The sequence below is a fragment of the Hylobates moloch genome, unplaced genomic scaffold (genome assembly GCF_009828535.3).
Source record: "Hylobates moloch isolate HMO894 unplaced genomic scaffold, HMol_V3 SCAFFOLD_16, whole genome shotgun sequence".
NCBI classification, from domain to species: Eukaryota; Metazoa; Chordata; class Mammalia; order Primates; family Hylobatidae; genus Hylobates; species Hylobates moloch.
The window spans coordinates 14,239,746-14,260,899 of NW_026652291.1; the positions used below are offsets into that span (position 1 = coordinate 14,239,746).

Below are 21,154 nucleotides of genomic sequence, written 5' to 3' on the forward strand. Positions count from 1 at the left end.
CCTGCCTAGCCCAGCCTGCTGCCTCCAATAAAGATCTCTTGGCCGAGCCGGTGTGCCGTGGTCTTAAGTCTGCGCATCACTCTTGATTTGTGATTGGTTGGGGTGGGGCTTAGAACGAGGCAGGAAAAACACCTCTCTCTGATTGGTTTTTCCTTTGGTAGGCTTGCATTGAGGAAGAAGAACTCGGAACCAGCACCATTAGGGTGCTCTAGTTACCTAACATCCATGAGTTCAGTTGTTTTCATTGTTAGCTCCCTCAAATAAGTAAGGACACGTGAAGTTTCTCTTTCTGTGCCTGGCTTATTTCACTTAACATAATGAACTCCAGTTCCATCCATGTTGCAAATGACAGCATCTCATTCTTTTTTATGGCTGAGTAGTACTCCGTTGTGTATATATGCCACATTTTCTTCATTCATCTGTTGATGGACACTTTGGTTGCTTCCACATCTTGGCTGTTGTAAATAGCAGAGTCACTGATGTGGGCAGAGCCTTCGGTGGGAGATGCTGGGTGCTGATCACGAGTGACAGCAAGATGGTGTCAGTTGAGATGGCCGTTTCAAGCTGCTGAAGTCTTGCTCCTTTTATGGTCACAGAGTCTTCTGGTGAGGACTGATAGTGGAGAGTGTGCTTGGTTATGTCCTTATCTGGCTGGATGTAGTCTTTATTGATCATGTAAAATATGCGGTCCCTGTTGGCGAAGTGCCATATTAAATTTAAGATGGAGTCTTTTTCTAAGATGGAGTTACTTATGTCGAAGGTGCTCTATACACACACCCAGCCTTTGCAGACTAGGTCCTCTCTACAGGGTCCCCTCAAGGCACACCCAGCCCCCTGATCATACTTCATCAAGCCCGGGCACACCCACAATTTTAATTACCACCTATTCCCAGAAGGCCCAAACTTGTATCTCCAGCCCCCACCTCTCCTCCAAAACTCCAGATCTGGATTTCCAACTTGCATGTCCCAAACGCACCTCAAATTCAACATGCCCAGCACAGCTCACCATCCTCCCCCTCCAAATCGAGGCCTCTTTGTATTCCCACCCACCCCCACCTGCCCCATAGACATCCAGAGGATGTTGGCCTTCCCCTCACTCTCCCCTGTGTCCTGTTACTCCATCAGCTGCTTTCAACGATAAGACCCTGCTTACCTCCACACCAATCCCAAGCCACAGCCCCCTTCAGCAGTACCATGGGATCCTGTGGCTAAGAGAGCATCCTGGATCACGCCCCCTCCTGAGTTGGTGTGGTGTGTGACCTGGTGGCTGGGAAATACCCAAGTTGCAGCTGGATATTCTTTTTTTACCTTCTGAGACAGGGTCTTATGCTGTCCCTCAGGCTGGAGTACAGTCGTATGACTATGGCTCACTGCAACCTCAAGTGATCCTCCTGCCTCAGCCTCCTGAGTAGCTGGGACTACAGGCACATGCCACCACATCTGGCTAATTTTTTATTTTTTTGTAGAGACAGGGTCTTGCTACATTGCCCAGGCTGGTCTCAAACTCGTGACCTCAAGTGATCCCTCAACCTTGGCCTCCCAAAGTGTCAGGATTACAGGCGTGAGCCACCATGCCTGGCCAGAGTTTGACTCTTTATCATCAGTAACAATTTATAAATAATAAAACGTACAATAACAATTATTGTAAAATCCATACAACCAATTGATTCTTGCAGAAAGCTCATTGATTTTTTTGCTGGTGTATTTATAGCCAACCTAGGCTTGCAACTGACAAATGAGCGTAGCTCCAACACAAATGTGGTTGATAATTTCTTTTATGTTAACATGTAAGATGAAAGGGAAACAAGTCAAAGATGTATGTCAGAACTTCACTGAAAACATGAGTGACTTTGTTTAATCAAGTGGTAGTTTCTGAATGCTGAACAAATATTTCCTCAATTTTTTGTACTATTCCTATTATAATGGCTACAGATGCAACACACTTTTTAAAAAATTGAGATATAATTTACATACCATAATATTGACCCAAGACATCGTCTCTATTATTCTTAAGTCTAGAGACACTAGACAATGAAAAAAACATAAATCGGGGGGGTGGAGCCAAGATGGCCGAATAGGAACAGCTCCGGTCTGCAGCTCCCAGCCTGAGCAACACAGAAGACGGGTGATTTCTGCATTTCTCTTTGAGGTACCGGTTTCATCTCACTAGGGAGTGCCAAACAGTGGGTGCAGGACAATCGGTGAAGCACACTGTGCGCGAGCCGAAGCAAGGTGAGGCATTGCCTCACTCGGGAAGCGCAAGGGGTCAGGGAGTTCCCTTTCCTAGTCAAAGAAAGGGGTAACAGACGGCACCTGGAATATCGGGTCAGTCCCACCCTAATGCTGCACTTTTCCAACGGGCCTGGAAAATGGCACACTAGGAGATTGTGTCCCGCACCTGGCTCGGAGGGTCCTATGCCCATGGAGTCTCACTGACTGCTAGCACATCAGTCTGAGATCAAGCTGCAAGGCAGCAGCCAGGCTGGGGGAGAGGCGCCTGCCATTGCCCAGGCTTGCTTAAGTAAACAAAGCAGCCAGGAAGCTCGAACTGGGTGGAGCCCACCACAGCTCAAGGAGGCCTGCCTGCCTCTGTAGGCTCCGCCTCTGGGGGCAGGGCACAGACAAACAAAAAGTCAGCAGGAACCTCCACAGACTTAAATGTCCCTGTCTGACTGACAGCTTTGAAGAGAGTAGTGGTTCTCCCAGCACGCAGCTGGAGATCTGAGAACAGACAGACTGCCTCCTAAAGTGGGTCCCTCACCCCTGAGCAGCCTAACTGGGAGGCACCCCCCCAGTAGGGACAGACTGACACCTCACTCAGCCGGGTACTCCTCTGAGACAAAACTTCCAGAGGAAGTATCAGACAGCTGAATTTGTGGTCTCACAAAAATCCGCTGTTCTGCAGCCACCGCTGCTGACACCCAGCCAAACAGGGTCTGGAGTGGACCTCTAGTAAACTCCAACAGACCTGCAGCTAAGGGTCCTGTCTGGTAGAAGGAAAACTAACAAACAGAAAGGACATCCACACCAAAAACCCATCTGTACATCACCATCATCAAAGACCAAAAGTAGATAAAACCACAAAGATGGGGAAAAAACAGAGCAGAAAAACTGGAAACTCTAAAAAGCAGAGCACTTCTCCTTCTCCAAAGGAACGCAGTTCCTCACCAGCAATGGAACAAAGCTGGATGGAGGATGACCTTGACGAGTTGAGAGAAGAAGGCTTCAGACGATCAAACTACTCTGAGCTACGGGAGGAAATTCAAAACAATAGCAAAGAAGTTAAAAACTTTGAAAAAAATTAGAAGAATGGATAACTAGAATAACCAATGGAGACAAGGGCTTAAAGGAGCTGATGGAGCTGAAAGCCAAGTTTCGAGAACTACGCGAAGATTGCAGAAGCCTCAGTAGCAGATGCGATCAACTGGAAGAAAGGGTATCGCTGATGGAAGATGAAATGAATGAAATGAAGTGAGAAGGGAAGTTTAGAGAAAAAAGAATAAAAAGAAATGAACAAAGCCTCCAAGAAATTTGGGACTATGTGAAAAGACCAAACCTACGTCTGATTGGTGTACCTGAAAATGATGGGGAGAATGGAACCAAGTTGGAAAACACTCTGCAAGATATCATCCAGGAGAACTTCCCCAATCTAGCAAAGCAGGCCAACATTCAGATTCAGGAAATACAGAGAACGCCACAAAGATACTGCTCGAGAAGAGCAACTCCAAGACACATAATTGTCAGATTCACCAAAGTTGAAATGAAGGAAAAAATGTTAAGGGCAGCCAGAGAGAAAGGTCGGGTTACCCACAAAGGGAAGCCCATCAGACTAACAGCTGATCTCTCCAACTAACGAGCAAAATAACCAACTAACATCATAATGACAGGATCAGATTCACACATAACAATATTAACTTTAAATGTAAATGGGCTAAATGCTCCAATTAAAAGACACAGACTGGCAAACTGGATAAGGAGTCAAGACCCATCAGTGTGCTGTACTCAGGAAACCCATCTCACGTGCGGAGACACACATAGACTCAAAATAAAGGGATGGAGGAAGATCTATCAAGCAAATGGAAAACAACAAAAGGCAGGGTTTGCAATCCTAGTCTCTGATAAAATAGACTTTAAGCCAACAAAGATCAAAAGAGACAAAGAAGGCCATTACCTAATGGGAAAGGGATCAATTCAACAAGAAGAGCTAACTATCCTAAATATATATGCACCCAACACAGGAGCACCCAGATTCATAAAGCAAGTCCTGAGTGACCTACAAAGGGACTTAACTCCCACACAATAATAATGGGAGATTTTAACACCCCACTGTCAACATTAGACAGATCAACGAGACAGAAAGTTAACAAGGATATCCAGGAATTGAACTCAGCTCTGCACAAAGTGGACCTAATAGACATCTACAGAACTCTCCACCCCAAATCAACAGAATATACATTTTTTTCAGCACCACACCTATTCCAAAATTGACCACATAGTTGGAAGTAAAGCTCTCCTCGGCAAATGTAAAAGAACAGAAATTATAACAAACTGTCTCTCAGACCACAGTGCAATCAAACTAGAACTCAGGATTAAGAAACTCACTCAAAACTGCTCAACTACATGGAAACTGAACAACCTGCTCCTGAATGACTATTGGGTACATAATGAAATGAAGGCAGAAATAAAGATGTTCTTTGAAACCAACAAGAACAAAGACACAACATACCAGAATCTCTGGGACACGTTCAAAGCAGTGTGTAGAGGGAAATTTATAGCACTAAATGCCCACAAGAGAAAGCAGGAAAGATCCAAAATTGACACCCTAACATCACAATTAAAAGAACTAGAAAAGCAAGAGCAAACACATTCAAAAGCTAGCAGAAGGCTAGAAATAACTAAAATCAGAGCAGAACTGAAGGAAATAGAGACACAAAAAACCCTTCAAAAAATTAATGAATCCAGGAGCTGGTTTTTTGAGAAGATCAACAAAATTGATAGACCGCTAGCAAGACTAATAAAGAAGAAAAGAGAGAAGAATCAAATAGATGCAATAAAAAATGAAAAAGGGGATATCACCACTGATCCCACAGAAATACAATCTACCATCAGAGAATACTACAAACACCTCTATGCAAATAAACTAGAAAATCTAGAAGAAATGGATAAATTCCTCGACAAATACACCCTCCCAAGACTAAACCAGGAAGAAGTTGAATCTCTGAATAGACCAATAACAGGTTCTGAAATTGTGGCAATAATCAATAGCTTACCAACCAAAAAGAGTCCAGGACCTGATGGATTCACAGCCGAATTCTACCAGAGGTACAAGGAGGAACTGGTACCATTCCTTCTGCAACTATTCCAATCGATAGAAAAAGAGGGAATCCTCCCTAACACATTTTATGAAGCCAGCATCGTCCTGATACCAAAGCCTGGCAGAGACATAACCAAAAAAGAGAATTTCAGACCAATATCCTTGATGAACATTGATGCAAAAATCCTCAATAAAATACTGGCAAACCGAATCCAGCAGCACATCAAAAAGCTTATCCACCATAATCAAGTGGGCTTCATCCCTGGGATGCAAGGCTGGTTCAACATATGCAAATCAATAAATGTAATCCAGCATATAAACAGAACCAAAGACAAAAACCACATGATTATCTCTATAGATGCAGAAAAGGCCTTTGACAAAATTCAACAATGCTTCATGCTAAAAACTCTCAATAAATTAGGTATTGATGGGACGTATCTCAAAATAATAAGAGCTATCTATGACAAACCCACAGCCAATATCATACTGAATGGGCAAAAACTGGAAGCATTCCCTCTGAAAACTGGTACAAGACAGGGATGCCCTCTCTCACCGCTCCTATTCAACATAGTGCTGGAAGTTCTGGCTAGAGCAATCAGGCAGGAGAAGGAAATAAAGGGTATTCAATTAGAAAAAGAGGAAGTCAAATTGTCCCTGTTTGCTGATGACATGATTGCATATCTAGAAAACCCCACTGTCTCAGCCCAAAATCTCCTTAAGCTGATTAGCAACTTCAGCAAAGTCTCAGGATACAAAATCAATGTACAAAAATCACAAGCATTCTTGTACACCAATAACAGACAAACAGAGAGCCAAATCATGAGCGAACTCCCATTCACAATTGCTTCAAAGAGAATAAAATACCTAGGAATCCTACTTACAAGGGATGTGAAGGACCTCTTCAAGGAGAACTACAAACCACTGCTCAATGAAATAAAAGAGGATACAAACAAATGGAAGAACATTCCATGCTCATGGGTTGGAAGAATCAATATCGTGAAAATGGCCATACTGCCCAAGGTAATTTATAGATTCAATGCCACACCCATCAAGCTACCAATGACTTTCTTCACAGAATTGGAAAAAACTACTTTAAAGTTCATATGGAACCAAAAAAGAGCCCGCATCGCCAAGTCAATCCTAAGCCAAAAGAACAAAGCTGGAGGCATCACGCTACCTGACTTCAAACTATACTACAAGGCTACAGTAACCAAAACAGCATGGTACTGGTACCACAACAGAGATATAGATCAATGGAACAGAACAGAGCCCTCAGAAATGATGCCGCATATCTACAACTATTTGATCTTTGACAAACCTGACAAAAACAAGAAATGGGGAAAGGATTCCCTATTTAATAAATGGTGCTGGGAAAACTGGCTAGCCATATGTAGAAAGCTGAAACTGGATCCCTTCCTTACACCTTATACAAAAATTAATTCAAGATGGATTAAAGACTTAAATGTTAGACCTAAAACCATTAAAATCCTACAAGAAAACCTAGGCAATACCATTCAGGACATAGGCGTGGGCAAGGACTTCATGTCTAAAACACCAAAAGCAATGGCAACAAAAGCCAAAATTGACAAATGGGATCTAATTAAACTAAAGAGCTTCTGCACAGCAAAAGAAACTACCATCAGAGTGAACAGGCAACCTACAGAATGGGAGAAAATTTTTGCAACCTACTCATCTGACAAGGGGCTAATATCCAGAATCTACAATGAACGCAAACAAATTTACAAGAAAAAAACAAACAACCCCATCAAAAAGTGGGCAAAGGACATGAACAGACACTTCTCCAAAGAAGACATTTATGCAGCCAAAAAACACATGAAGAAATGCTCATCATCACTGGCCATCAGAGAAATGCAAATCAAAACCACAGTGAGATACCATCTCACACCAGTTAGAATGGCCACCATTAAAAAGTCAGGAAACGGGCGCGGTGGCTCACGCCTTTAATCCCAGCACTTTGGGAGGCTGAGGCGGGCGGATCACGAGGTCAGGAGTTCGAGATCAGTCTGGCCAACAAAGTAAACCCGGTCTCTACTAAAAATACAAAAAAAAAAAAAAAAAAGTCAGGAAACAACAGGTGCTGGAGAGGATGTGGAGAAATAGGAACACTTTTACACTGTTGGTGGGACTGTAAACTAGTTCAACCATTGTGGAAGTCAGTGTGGTGATTCCTCAGGGATCTAGAACTAGAAATACCATTTGACCCAGCCATCGCATTACTGGGTATATACCCAAAGGACTATAAATCATGCTGCTATAAAGACACATGCACAGGTATGTTTATTGCGGCACTATTCACAATAGCAAAGAATTGGAACCAACCCAAATGTCCAACAACGATAGACTGGATTAAGAAAATGTGGCACATATACACCATGGAATACTATGCAGCCATAAAAAATGATGAGTTCATGTCCTTTGTAGGGACATGGATGAAACTGGAAAACATCATTCTCAGTAAACTATCGCAAGGACAAAAAACCAAACACCGCATGTTCTCACTCATAGGTGGGAATTGAACAATGAGAACTCATGGACACAGGAAGGGGAACATCACACTCCGGGGACTGTTGTGGGGTTGGGGGAGGGGGGAGGGACAGCATTAGGAGATATACCTAATGCTAAATGACGAGTTAATGGGTGCAGGAAATCAACATGGCACATGGATACATATGTAACAAACCTGCACATTGTGCACATGTACCCTAAAACCTAAAGTATAATAAAAATAAAAATAAAGAAAAAAACATAAATCAAGCCCAAGTTTATAACATTTACCAATTCCTGTGGTATAAGTACTCTCACCATGGCCAATGTCAAGCTGCCAGCACTGAACACATCACTTAACATGGAACTGATCTCAATCTTTGAGATTAAAAAATTCTCAATTTTTTTAATTAATTTTTTTTGAGATGGAGTCTCGCTCTGTCGCCCAGGCTGGAGTACAGTGGCACAATCTCGGCTCACTGCAACCTCTGCCTCCTGGGTTAAAGCAATTCTCTGCCTCAGCCTCCCGAGTAGCTGGGATTACAGGCACCCGCCACCACGCCGGGCTAATTTTTCTATTTTTAGTAGAGACGGAGTTTCACCATCTTGGCCAGGCTGGTCTTGAACTCCTGACCTCATGATCCACCTGCCCCAGCCTCCCAAAGTGCCAGGACTGTACAGTCATGAGCCACTGCACCTGGCCTCAATTTTTTAAAAATTGAGATATAATTTATATATCATAATATTCACCCAAGACATCTTCTCTATCATTCTTAATAGGTATACACGAGAGCCTTCAGAACAAAGACTAGACCCCCTCCAGTGAAGTCCAGAAACTTACATACTGTCTCGAGGTTACAGACAGAATGGAGGCTTGGGTCCTGGCAGAACAGGTTATGGGAGAGGGAGAAGAATTCTATTGAGGGATTGTAAGTGATTACTAGGGAGAATGATTGGATGGGGAACAGAAAGTAACTTGTGAAATTCTTTGGAATTTATAGGATCCTTGGAAACAGTCACTGTCTTGAAAAAGTGTCTGTTCAGATGTGGTTACATTCTGGGTCTTCTTTGCTGTAAAGGGTAATGAGATAACGGGGGGCGAACAAGAACAACTGTTCTCCTTGGTGATTCAGTCCTTTCTTTTTGTAGATGGGGGAAAGTTTCTTCCTATTGATCTCTAAGGGTGTTGAATTCAAAATGCTCACTATACCAGGGAGCCATATTTTGGGGTGAAATATTTTGGGATTTCCTTCACCAGAAAGAGATGCACCTCATGATATAATATCACCACCATACAGATACAATAGGTGTAACCTGAAAGCATGGGTAAAGTAAAATAATTAGGAAGTGGGGAGTCTTGAATGTTACCTTTGCTTTTCATGTAAGTTACTTGATGGTAGGTTTACGTAAGTTAATTGTTAATGATGGCTGTGCTGAACAACTGGCTTGCAAAATTCCTGGAAATTCACAGATGTGCTTTCACAAGCCAGCACAGGTCAGCTCGGCACAGGGAGCGTGTCACCTCTTAGGGATGGGCTTCAGGGGAAGAGTCTGAACGATTGAGCAGAAATAACCAAAGGTGAAGAAGGAACGAGAAGAGAAGAGAAGCTGGCGGCTTTGTGGAGCTGACCATCCTAAGGTGCATGCAGCTATGCCAGCCACTGGCTGTCTCCTCGGCCATTTCCCTCTCATTTCTGCTCTCCCAGCCCCAGGAAAGGCCTGCGAGAGGGGGGTACCAGGTATGCAGGATGGTCACAGGGATCCGATTCCAAAGGTCTGCTGAGGCAGGCCCAGTGGCAGGCTCAGAGCAGAACAACCCAGCCGCCTCGGACTCAGGGCCCCCAAACTCAGCCCTGGAAGAGCACGTGGATTACCGCGTCTCTCAAACCTAGGCTGTGCACAAGGCACAGAGTATGGCCACTCGGGCTTGTCTGGAGGCTGGGAAACTCTGTCCTGACTTCTCCCTCACCTTCTACCCTCCCTCCTTGCCCTTCTCCAGAGAGAGCAAAAAGAGTCCGCCAGGGGAATGACAGACCCCAGGCCCGGGGGCAAGCCTGTCACCTCTCCATCCGTATGGGGTGCAATGGTCTCCACCGGGCAGAGTCCATAGCCCGAAGTCAAGCGCAGAAATGTCCCCTGTCCAAACTCTGGCCTTTTGGCCCAGCCCCACGAAGTTGGGTTCATCGTGTCACATCTGAGAGCAGAGGCAGAACCAGCTACCTGCTCCCCATCTCCTCTCCCACAAAGAGACCACAAATAGGGGCAGGGATCCAGCCAGCCCGTCCGCAGGGAGGGAAACCTGGGCCCCTCGAGCCCCGGGGGGAGGGAGGTGTCCTAAGAGCTGTCCTGGGAACCGCACTCTCCCCAGGCCGGTGGGGGGTGCAGGTGTCCTGGTGTCCGGCGGGGCCTGGACTCTGTCCCTGTGGCCGGGTGGGCAGCGGAGCCTCCGTCTCCCGCCCGGGGACCCCGCACGGCGAGCGCCGCGCCGGTCCCGCCACGCCCCACAGGCGCCGTCCCCGCGGCCACTCCCTCCCGCGGCCACAGCCGAACCGCGGCCACGCTTCCTGCACCCGGGACCCGACAGAGGTGAGTGCGCCGGGCGGCCGGGGCGAGGGTTGACGGCGGCGCCAGCGCGGGGACGCACCCGGGAACGGCTGACCTTCAGCGAGGCCGGCTCCCCGCCAGCTACTAGGGCGGAAAATTCAAATCCAATCTGTGGAATAAAGGCCTTCGGGGGAAGTGGAGCAGGAGAAAGACTGGGGTAGGTCTCTGTGCTAGGATAGGATACAAATGGATGGGGCTCTTGGGGCCCCGGGAATTCCCACCTTGAGGGTGTCATGGAGTGGTGTCTGGGGGGACACCAGGCCAGAGGGGCTCCCTTGCCCAGGGTTCCTGGAGTGGGGGCAGATCTCAAAAGTCCAGCACTGTCCAGACCCGCTGAGGACATGACCTTTCATGGGTCAGCTGCAGCTGAGGCACCGAGAGGAACACTACGGGAGCAGTCCAAGGACCCAGGCCCAGGCTGGAGGTCTGGGCTCCGTGGCATCCCTTAAAGCTGGGGAAATGCTATTCCACCCTGGCCCAGAGAGAGGAGAGAGGCGAGAGGAGGAGGGAGGGGCACACTAATATTTACTGAATGCCCGCCTGGTGCCAGGTACTTTTCACACATTATTTTATTTAACTGCCTCGTTTTATCCTTCCATCTATTCCCTCATTCATTTATTCAGCAAAACGGGCACTCTGCTGGGCTTTGGCCTGAGCTGGAGGGAGCTGGTCACTGCCTGTGTAATTCACACTCTACATGGGAGACAGACTGTAATTCAGAGCGACGGCACTCTACATGGGAGACGGACTATAATTCAGAGTGACCGGGGGGAGGTCTGCACTGCTTCTCCTTCTTGCCCAAGATGATCAAAATCAAACTAAGTGACCCCCAGCAATACACCCCTGGACCAATAAGCCCCAACCATCAACATTCAAGGGTCCCTTCTGTATCCACAGCATCATACACACCAGTCACTGAGAGAAGTCCTAGGATACCTCTTAGTCACTTTTGGGTTTCAGTTCAGAATCACCTCTTCCAGGAAGGCTTCCCCGACTTCCCGCCCTCCAGACCAGGTGCTTTTTACTTTGGCTCCTGAGGCGTGGCTCCTCCCTGCCCATTATCCTCCAATCATAGCTGTTATCAGAATGTTGCTTTGCTGTATTCATCCTGGTTTTCCCTTCTAACCAGTTTCAAAAAATCTCAGCCCCCTCAAGTTCCATGTCTAGTATATTCACAATGTTTTTATTTGAATATTTTACCTTGGGAGCTGGATTACCACGGGACCTCCACTCAAAAAATGGAAACTCAAAACTTATGTCTTACCATCACTATTTTCAGATTCCATCTGTGCTCCTCAACTTCCTGGGCGGAGTTCATCATTTCCAGGCCCCTGTGGTACAAATTCTGTTACCTCCGATTGACCCCTGGGGCTCCTGACTGAGGAGAGAGAGAGCAGATAGTAACCCACCTTCTAAAGAAAGTAGCCCCACTTCCAGCTCTCAGAGCCTCCAAGTGCTCTCCCTCTAACCCCAGTTCCTACTCCCCGCCCCGCCCCTCCCCGCTGCCTCGTACTGATAGTGTGTGCTGGGGGGTGGAGATTGCGAGGTGGAGGGGGCTGCTGTTGGTGGAAGTCCTGATTAGGGAGTGGAGTCAGGCCCCACCACTAAAGAGGACCTGGACCCAGTGGTCAGTTCCAAGGCAAGGGGGAAAATCCCACTCTTGGTTCTATTACACAAATATATTATTTTTAAAAAAGAAATTATAATCTACTTCCAGAAATAGAAAATCAGTACCCCTTGCCACAAAAGGAAGGTAATTAAACAAATAAAAGCAAGGGACTAGGCAGCAGTGTTATTAAACTTTAGCACCTGTGAACATACCTGAGGCCTGCCCTCTAGGCTAAAAAAGGAGATGAGCAAGAATGAGAGTGGTGTTAAAGACAAACTAGCACCACATGAGGCTTTCTCCTTAGTGTAATAAGACAGATTAAGAAAAGATTGGGGCCGGGTGTGGTTGCTCACACCTGTAATCCCAGCTTTGGGATTACTCCCACTTTCAGAGTGGATCACTTTAGGTCAGGAGTTCGAGACCAGCCTGGCCAAACATGGTGAAACCCCCATCTCTACTGAAAATACAAAAGTTAGCCAGGCATGGTGGTGCACGCCTGTAATCCCAGCTACTCGAGAGGTGAGGCAGGAGAATTGCTTGAACCTGGGAGGCAGAGGTTGTGGTGAGCAGAGATCGCGTCACTGCACTCCAGCCTGGGTGACAGAGCAAAACTCCGTCTCAAAAAAAAAAAAAAAAAAGGCTCTGACGGGAATAACAAAAATAATCACTGACTCCTTCAGTCAGCACCTGCTGAGTGCAGAGAGCCCGGCAGTGCCTGGAGTGATATAAAACAAACCTTCAGTTAATCTTGTTATCAACTAAAGGGCTACTTCTTCCAGGAAGTCCACCCTGATGTGCCCCTTCACAAGCTAAACCTCTCCTGCTATAACGCTTGCCATGTTTCATTGCAATTGCATATTGTCTTCCACTCCTGAGTATAAATTTCATAAGAACAACCACTAGAGCCGGGTGCGGTGGCTCACGCCTGTAATCCCAGCACTTTGGGAGGCTGAGGCGGGCAGATCACCTGAGGTCAGGAGTTCAAGACCAGCCTGACCAACATGGTGAAACCCTGTTTCTACTAAAAATACAAAATTAGCCGGGCGTGGTGGCGCATGCCTGTAATCCAGCTACTCGGGAGGCTGAGGCAGGAGAATTGATTGAACCCGGGAGGCAGAGGTTGCGGTGAGCCAAGATCACGCCATTGCACTCTGGCCTGGGCAACAAGAGCAAAACTCCATCTCAAAAAAAAAAAAAGAACAACCACTAGGTCTATCTTGTTCACCTCACTGTCCTGGCACCCGCCTCACCCTGGCCCCACAGCCTAGAGCACAGGTGTTAAATGAGCTGATGAACGAATAATGAATGAATAACTGAGTGAGCCTCCCTGGCTTCCAATTATGCCTTTCTTTCCTTCTCCCTGCCCTCCTCCCTGTCCTTATCCAAACCCTCCATCCTTCAAGGCTCTGCCAGGGGTCCAGCTTCTCCAGAGGCCTTTTTAAACCAACGGATCCACCCTAAGCCCTCTTGCCCCAGAATATTCCATCGCTGGCAATATGCATACCCAGGGCGCATTCAGTTCCATGGTCTAGTGTGTTCCCCATACCTCCAGAGGGCAGGGGCTGTGGGTGACACTTAAACCACAGGTGCTCAGGAAACACCGTGGAGTGACTCCGCATGGTCCAGCCTCCAAGTACGCAGCTGTGTTGGGTCTCAACAGCTGTATTAGTTTCCTGTTGTTGTGGAACTAATTACCACCAACTAACTTAGTATCTTAAAACAACACACATTCATTATTTTAGAATTCTAGAGGACAGAATAGGATCTCACGGGGCTAAAACTAAGGTGTTGGCAGGGCCAGGCAGGTCCTTTGTGGAGGTCCAGGGAAGACTCCATTTCCTTGCCTTTTTCAGCGTCTCAGGCCTGCCTGCATTTCTTGGCTTGTGGCCCCTCCCATCTTTAAAGCTGACAATAGATGGCAGGGCCCTCCCCTCTCTACATCACTCAAATTCTCTCTTCTGCCTCCTTTTTCCACCCTTGTGATGACACTGGGTCCACTTTGATAATCCAGGATCATCTCCCCATCTCAAAATCTCTAATTATCACATTTGCAAAGTCCATTTAATGTGTAAGGTAACATGTTCACAGGTACCAGGGATTAGAACACAGTCATCTGTTTTTGTTTTTTTTTTTAACAGAGTCTTGCTCTGTTGCCCAGGCTGGAGTACAGTGGCACGATCTTGGCTCACGGCAACCTCTGCCTCCCGGGTTCAAGCGATTCTCATGCCTCAGCCTCCTGAGTAGCTGGGACTGCAGGCATGCACCACCACGCCCAGCTAATTTTTTTTTTTTTTTTTTTTAGTAGAGACAGGATTTTGCCATGTTGGCCAGGCTGGTCTCGAACTCCTCACCTCAAGTGATCCGTGCGTCTCGGCCTCCCGAAGTGCTGGGATTACAGGTGTGAGCCACTGCGTCCAGCCAAGGCCACAGTCATCTTTGAGGACTGTTGTTCTGCCTATCACAGTAGTAGCTGTCCCTCGTAGTCACAGGACACACTGGCTGGTGGAATATTCCAAGTAGCTGACATTTACTGCTCCAGGCACATTACATGACACTCCATGAGTTAGGTGCCATCATTGTCATTTTACAGATGAGGAACAGAGGTTAAATCACTTGGCATGTGGCAGAGCTGGGATTTGAACCTAGGCAGGTGGGGCTCCAGGGTGCACCTTCCTGGCCTCTAGGCTACACTGCCTCTCTGGCACCATTATTGCCCTCAGGATGCCTGGAACAGGCCAAGAAGATCCGAAGCCCAGTTCAGGAGGAGAACTTTCTCAAAGGTTTTCTAGGTAAGGTCCCTGTCGAGGCTACAAATTCTCTGCCAGTGATCTCTCATTTCAGCCCTTTCTCACCCTCCCACACTATCCACACCCTATTATAGGCACCTAAGCCGTGATCCAAGAGGGCTGGAGGGAGAGCTGCCAATGGTTTTCTTCAGGGGTCCCGGGCAGTTAAGGCTGGAGAAGTTTCTGGGTGCCAAATACCACTCAAATCCATCCCTATCCTCCCCCAGCATCCACACACCAAGTCATACGAGCCCCACAGAAGGCAAATCTTATGTAGCAAATCAAAGAAAAGTAATCACCATTTACCCAGCTCACTGCCACAAAGAAGCCTACACCCTTAAATGAGATTGGAACACATAAGCCTTCCATGGGCATCAGGGGAAGAAGGGATGGCTTAACATTTATTAATTGAGCAATTACTAGGATCAGGCACAGTTCTAAGAGTTCTATACTTACTAACTTAGTTAATACAACAATCCTGTGCAGTACTGTTTTGTTGTTGTTGTTGTTTTGTTTTGTTTTTGTTTTTGAGACGGAGCCTTGCTCTGTTGCCCAGGCTGGACTGCAGTGGCGCGATCTCGGCTCACTGCAACCTCCACCTCCTGGGTTCAGTGATTGTCCTGCCTCAGCCTCCCAAGTAGCTGGGATTACAAGTGGGCACCACCATGCCTGGCTAAGTTTTGTATTTTTAGTAGAGACAGGGTTTCACCATATTGGCCAGGCTGGTCTTGATCTCCTGGCCTCAAGTGATCTGCCTGCCTCAGCCTCCCAAGGTGCTGAGATTATAGGCATGAGCCACCACGCCCAGCCTTCGACCAGATTTCTTGACAGCACCTTTATATGTGATTCTCACACCAATCTTCATTGTTAACCCCATCTTAAAGAAGCAGAAACCAAGGCCCAGGGAGGCTACATAACTTGCCAGAGCTCTCAGAGCCAAAAAGCAACAGATGTGGAATTCAAACCCAGGCATTCAGATGCCCAAGTCCCCTGCACTCCCACTCTCCCAAACTGCCTCAGCCTGAGCAAGCCCAACCTGATGCCTTCCTCCTGGAGTCCAAATCCAGCCAGGAATGTGACATGGGCTCCCCAGCCCTCCAGATGTGTGTGTTCACACTTTGTCTGGACTTGTTCCTCCCTGGCCTTCGAACGTTCTGCCCTCAGATGTCCCCATTAGTCACAGTCTGTCTGACACCCCTCAGATTAGCTGGATGGGAGCAGACGCAACTTTGTGGTGGTCATCAGGTTGTCCCATTCATCAGCTCAGGCCCGAGCCTGCTGGAGTGTGGTTGTTGCCAGAAACAATAACTCTTAGGAAAGAAAACCAGCCTCTTTCTGCCTGAAACTGTCCTGAGAGGTGCTTGACTCAGCATCGACAATTATTTCCCAGAAGGAAAGTTACCGACCTGATTCGGCAGCCACGTGCTCTGCTCTAGAAAGCTCATGGTGACAGGAAGCACAGGACAGGAGTGGATCAGCAAGAGAAGGCTTGGGCCTGAGCAGGGACTGAGATGAGCTGGTGCTGGAACCGAGGGAGGAAGTAGGGACTCATTCTGTTGTTTAGGGGATAAAGACAGATTTCCGCTAAGGCTAGCCAGCTGTGCTAATTGGAAGAATGAAGTGGAAAAACAGTAATTTTCAAAAGTAGATCATCTGTGCACATTCTGAAATATATGCACATTTTTCCATTAGTATAAGTTTGCAGTGAGGATGTATCTGATGCATCCGTTTCTGTATCCGTCAGACTCAGCAGGAAGCAGATGGCACCCTCAAGCAGGGTAATTGATGAGAGTTTAACACAAAGGTGTGGACAGGGCTAAGGGATGGTGCCACACGGTGGGACTGGCATGCCTTGGGAGCTGTTACTAGCCCTAGGCTTATAAGAGGAAGGGAGAGACAAGTGCAGGAGAGAGACTCCAACAGGAGCTGAGCTGACATCTTCAGCTGAGGGAGGCAGCCAACCTGAAGTGACCCTGGCAGAGTGGATAAATACTCCCGGGTCTTCACTCTCCTCCCGTCCTCTGATCTCCAGTTAGTGCTTCCTATCACCCAAATCTAACAGATGCTGGAAGGCAGGGTGCCGGGTGACATCATCCTTAGAGTAGGGGATGGAGACTGGATCTGGACAGGTGGATAGAAAGTACACAGCGCGTTGCTGGTGCAGGAGCCTCTTTCACACATTCCTTTGGCTGCCATTTTCTGGACACCTGCAGTGTGTCACTGGGTTTGACATTGGGGAAATGCAGTGAATGAGCTGTCCTCAGGCTCTGTGTAGAGATTCTGCCTTTACAGATGCCAAGATAAAAAGAAAAACCCACAAGTGACTGGAAAAGAAGAAATGGCTGCAAACATCACTGGCACTGGGGGTGGTGAATTTCAGACCATGTCTCTGGAACCCAGCCCAATGTGGGAGATAATTTCTGTGGGCGAGACAGATAGTTATTAGCGCAGCATTTCCAATCAGCATTTCAAGAGCATAGGTCTTAATTTACATTCTCTAGGCTCAGGAAGGTTCTGGAAGACAGTATGTGCTTAATTTACCATTAGTGAGCTGTTTTGTTGCTTGTAAAGCCAGGTTTTATTTACAAAACAACAAATTCTGCTGTCTCTGCCAAGGACTGGACATCTTGACACCAAGAAACATAGCAAAATCCAGTCAAAAGTGACTTTGCAAGCAGTATGATGAATTTCTATACGGTTCTCCAGCTCCAGCATTTTCTTAGGGAAAACATGGCCAGAAATGCCGAAGTCTGTATTTTGGCAATGGCCCAAGCTTCTCAGACTCCACTGGCCAGTTCCAGATCTTTAAGTAACTATAATAAGAGCCATGCTGTCTGTCTCTAAAAAGTGAAGCATGAATAAAAAGTGAGTTTGTTTTAATTTAACAGCATTGAGACTGTGAAAGGCACTGGATATGTTTAGGCACCTGTAAACGGAGAATGTGGGGTGAAAAAGAGAGGTAGAGCTGGGCGCAATGGCTCATGCCTGTAATCCCAGCCCTTTGGGAGGCTGAAGCAGGCAGATCACTCGAGGCCAGGAGTTTGAGACCAGCCTGGCCAACACGGTAAAACCCCGTCTCTACTAAAAATACTAAAAATTAGCTGGGTGTGGTGGCACACGTCTGTAATCCCAGCTACTTAGGAGGCTGAGGCATGAACACTGCTTGAACCCAGGGGGCCGAGGTTGCAGTGAGCCGGGATCGTGCTACTGCACTCCAGGCTGGGTGACAGAGGGAGACTCTGTCTCAACAAAAGAAAAGAAAAAGAGAGGCAGGAGACAGGGCCACCAAGTCCTGGCACACTGTGCCAACTCCAGGGACCACCAACTGATAGGTTACAGCATGCACGGCACCCTTGAGGCTGTGCAGTGTGGTAGCCCTGGCGGGATTCATTCTGTAATACATTTTCTACAGGGCATGCTCTGTGCTCCTGACAGTCAGAGTCCTCGATCTGGCAACTGACAATGAGCTTTAAAACAGCCCACCTCTTTCCTAGAGAGATAAGACGAAGCAGAACAGAATCATTGGAAGAAACAGCTTCAGAGTCAGAACTCCTGTCAAGTCCTGGCTCAGTCACTTGGGAATTGAGTGGCCTCAGGCAATTTATGAAACCTCAGTTTCCTGATCTGTGAAATGGAGAGAATAAAACTACTTGTTTTGGGGATGAAAGGAGATCATGCACAGGCACTAAGGACACAGGAAGTATTTACAAGGTTAGAGCGATTGAGCCTGCAGTGAGCCGCCACTGTACTCCACTGTACTCTGGGGGACGACAAAGTGAGACCCTGTTTCAAAAATAAATAAATAAATAAATAAATAAATAAACAAATAAATAAATAAATAAATAATAAGAGCTGCAAATAAGAGGATATTTGGAATGTCCAATGACAGTGATAACAGCTAACATCTATTGAACCCTCATGTGTGCTGGGCATTGAGCTAAGGGTTTTACTTGGTTTAACTCATGTAATCATCTTAGCCCTCATCTGAAGATGTGTCTCCATTTCACAGATGAGAAAATGAGCACAGAGAGGTTAAAAGACTCGTCCAGGGTCACCCTACTAGCGCGTAGTACAACTGGGATTCAAATGCCGACACTCTGGCTTTCAAAGCCAAACTCTTCACAACTACATTGGGTTTGGCAACTTTTAGAAAGCAGATGTGAATTTTTATGGCATAAATAGTCAACTCAGAAAATTCCATTTGTGAGGACTTTCTAAGGAGGAATTTCAAAATGAAGACCAGCGGAGGAGGCTTATCCAGCCTCTTAGCCTGCTGGGATGTTGCTGGGGTAGTGTCCAGTGGGAAAAGCAAATGCCCCTACCTCCACACTCCCTGTGCCTCTCTCTGCCTCCTCCTGCTCCCCGGCCTTCCCCTGCCAGGGTACCTTCCATCCTCTTACCCACTGTCCATCCTTCTGGAGACTCACCTAGAGGCTAAGTCACACTGTGTGGAGTGCTGAGCCACCCAGAGGGGTTAGCAGAAGGTGAGATGTTTGCTCTCTCTCTCCTTCTACCTCCCCTGCCCGCAGTTCCAATCACCCTTCGTCCCTAACCTGCAACCGTCTGTCCTGACAACTGCCTAACCTTCTGCAGACTCTTGCAGTGACAGTTCCAGACATACGTTTCACAAATAGGAATGGGGGCACCCTGCTTTGAGCAGGATAACTGGGCTGAGAGCAAGGGCCCTGTAGAGAGACAGCTGTGTGCCAGCGACCCCAGCGGCAGTGCAATGCTGGGAAAGGGGCTAAGGGCACACAGCGGGGTTCAGCACACATTACCTGAGGCAACCAAGAATGCTCCCTAGGGGAAGAGATTTGGGGTCTTAAGACAGGGGCAGGAGTTCAGGAGATGGGAAACAGGAGGTCTCTGGAGTGGGGAGGGCCACAGGAGCCAAGGTATGCAATTGTGAAAGAGCAGAAGGAAACAGCCAAGAGTGGCTTGGGACAGGATGTGGGTAGGAGGAGGGCTTCTGTACCCAACTGCCTGGATTTGAATCCCGATACCTCTACGTACCACCTGTGTGACCTTGGGCAGGTTGTTTGCCCTCTCTGTGCCTCATTCCCCCATGTATAAGACGGGAATAACAACACTATCTACATCATAGAGCCCTGAACATCAAATGAGTTAATGCAATTAAGTACTTACAACGGTACCCGGCACACAGCAGTGCTCAATAGATGCGGGCTGGGACTATTATTACCATTATCTGTGAGCATGTGGGGTCGAGGGGACTAAGGCCTCCTTGAATTATCAGGAAGGTCAGTAGGAGGTCGTCTAAGCCATCCCTGCGGCAGACAGGCTCCGGCTCTGGGGAGCACCGGGCAGTGACCCAGGAGGCTGCAAACCTAAGCTGAGGTCAGGGCAGGTGCAGAGAGGCCCAGAGCTGCAACACCGCACTTCATTAATTGCGTGGCTACTGATGTGCCCGTGCTGGGCACACGGACATGGAAAAGGACAGAAAGGCTACTCCTGGACTGTTTTCTGGGCTTCTCACCCTGGGGTTGTGGTGAGAGGCTGCTGATAGCCAGGGCACCCGGGAGTGGACGCGGCTGGAGAAGGACCCTTGTCCTTTTACAGCCAGGCCCACTCTGAGCCCCACGCAGTGTTCTAGAGCCTGTCCCCCAGGGCAGGATGGTAGTGGGGGCAGGGGTCCCTGAGCCATTGCGGCCCTTCCCGGCAGGCGCCGAGCCTAGGGGCTGTGGTCAGGGTGAAAGGCAGGGCATGGACCCCTCACTCAGGGCTGCGTGTGCCCGACGTGGGGGGGGGCGGGGCGTGGAATCGGAGCACAACTTGGCCCTGAGTTCCCAGGAAGGGACCTGAAGACCTCCCCAGGCCACCCCGCCGTCTGCGTGCGCGCAGGCAAGAGGAGGGGCGCGGGGTAACGGTGGCCGGCGCCACAGCCCCGCGACGAGCAGGTAGGTGTCCCCGCGAGCCAACCCCTTTCTCTCCTTGCCTGTGGGTCCCCGGCGCGCCGGACCCCGGAAACCGCGCGCGGGCCAAGGCCGGGTCTCGGCACCTCCCCCGGAGCGGCCTCGCGAGCGCGCGGGAACCGGGCGGGCCAGTGCGTGTGCAGGCGCGTGCGCGTGCGAGGCGGGGGCGCGCCCCGAGGGAGGCCGCCGGGGCGTGGCGGGGGCGGGAGACGCGGCCGAGGCCGGGACCGCGGGTGTCTGTCCGCTAGCGCCGGCGCGGCCCTGTCGCTCTCCCGGGCGGGGCGTCTCCGCCTGCGGTCGCCGCCCGGGTTAGCAGCCACCCCCTCGGCTGGCTCCGCGGCCACCTGGTAATTACTCCCGCCCCCACAAAAAGTGCGAGCCCTTCATTTCCCAGAGCCCGGCCGCA

General features: G+C 48.4%; 1 protein-coding gene and 1 long non-coding RNA gene across 3 annotated transcripts in view; one reads left to right on the top strand and one right to left on the bottom strand.

The window, feature by feature from the left end:
- Nucleotides 1-207: 207 nt before the first annotated feature.
- On the bottom strand, nt 208-15,676 carry LOC131381538 (uncharacterized). The gene is made up of 3 exons (XR_009210354.1): nt 14,384-15,676; nt 11,688-11,801; nt 208-691 (listed from the first exon to the last, which is right to left on the bottom strand). It is a non-coding gene; the product is annotated as an uncharacterized LOC131381538 (long non-coding RNA).
- Nucleotides 10,546-21,154, top strand: part of GPR68 (G protein-coupled receptor 68) — a 31,716-nt gene continuing 21,107 nt past the window's right edge. Inside the window, exon 1 of one of the 2 annotated variants that reach the window (XM_058429748.1) lies at nt 10,546-10,580. The gene's annotated coding sequence lies outside the window, so the exon portion shown is untranslated. Of the gene's footprint in view, nt 10,581-20,968; nt 21,096-21,154 lie in introns of those variants that run through there. The other variant, XM_058429749.1, reaches the window with a different exon arrangement.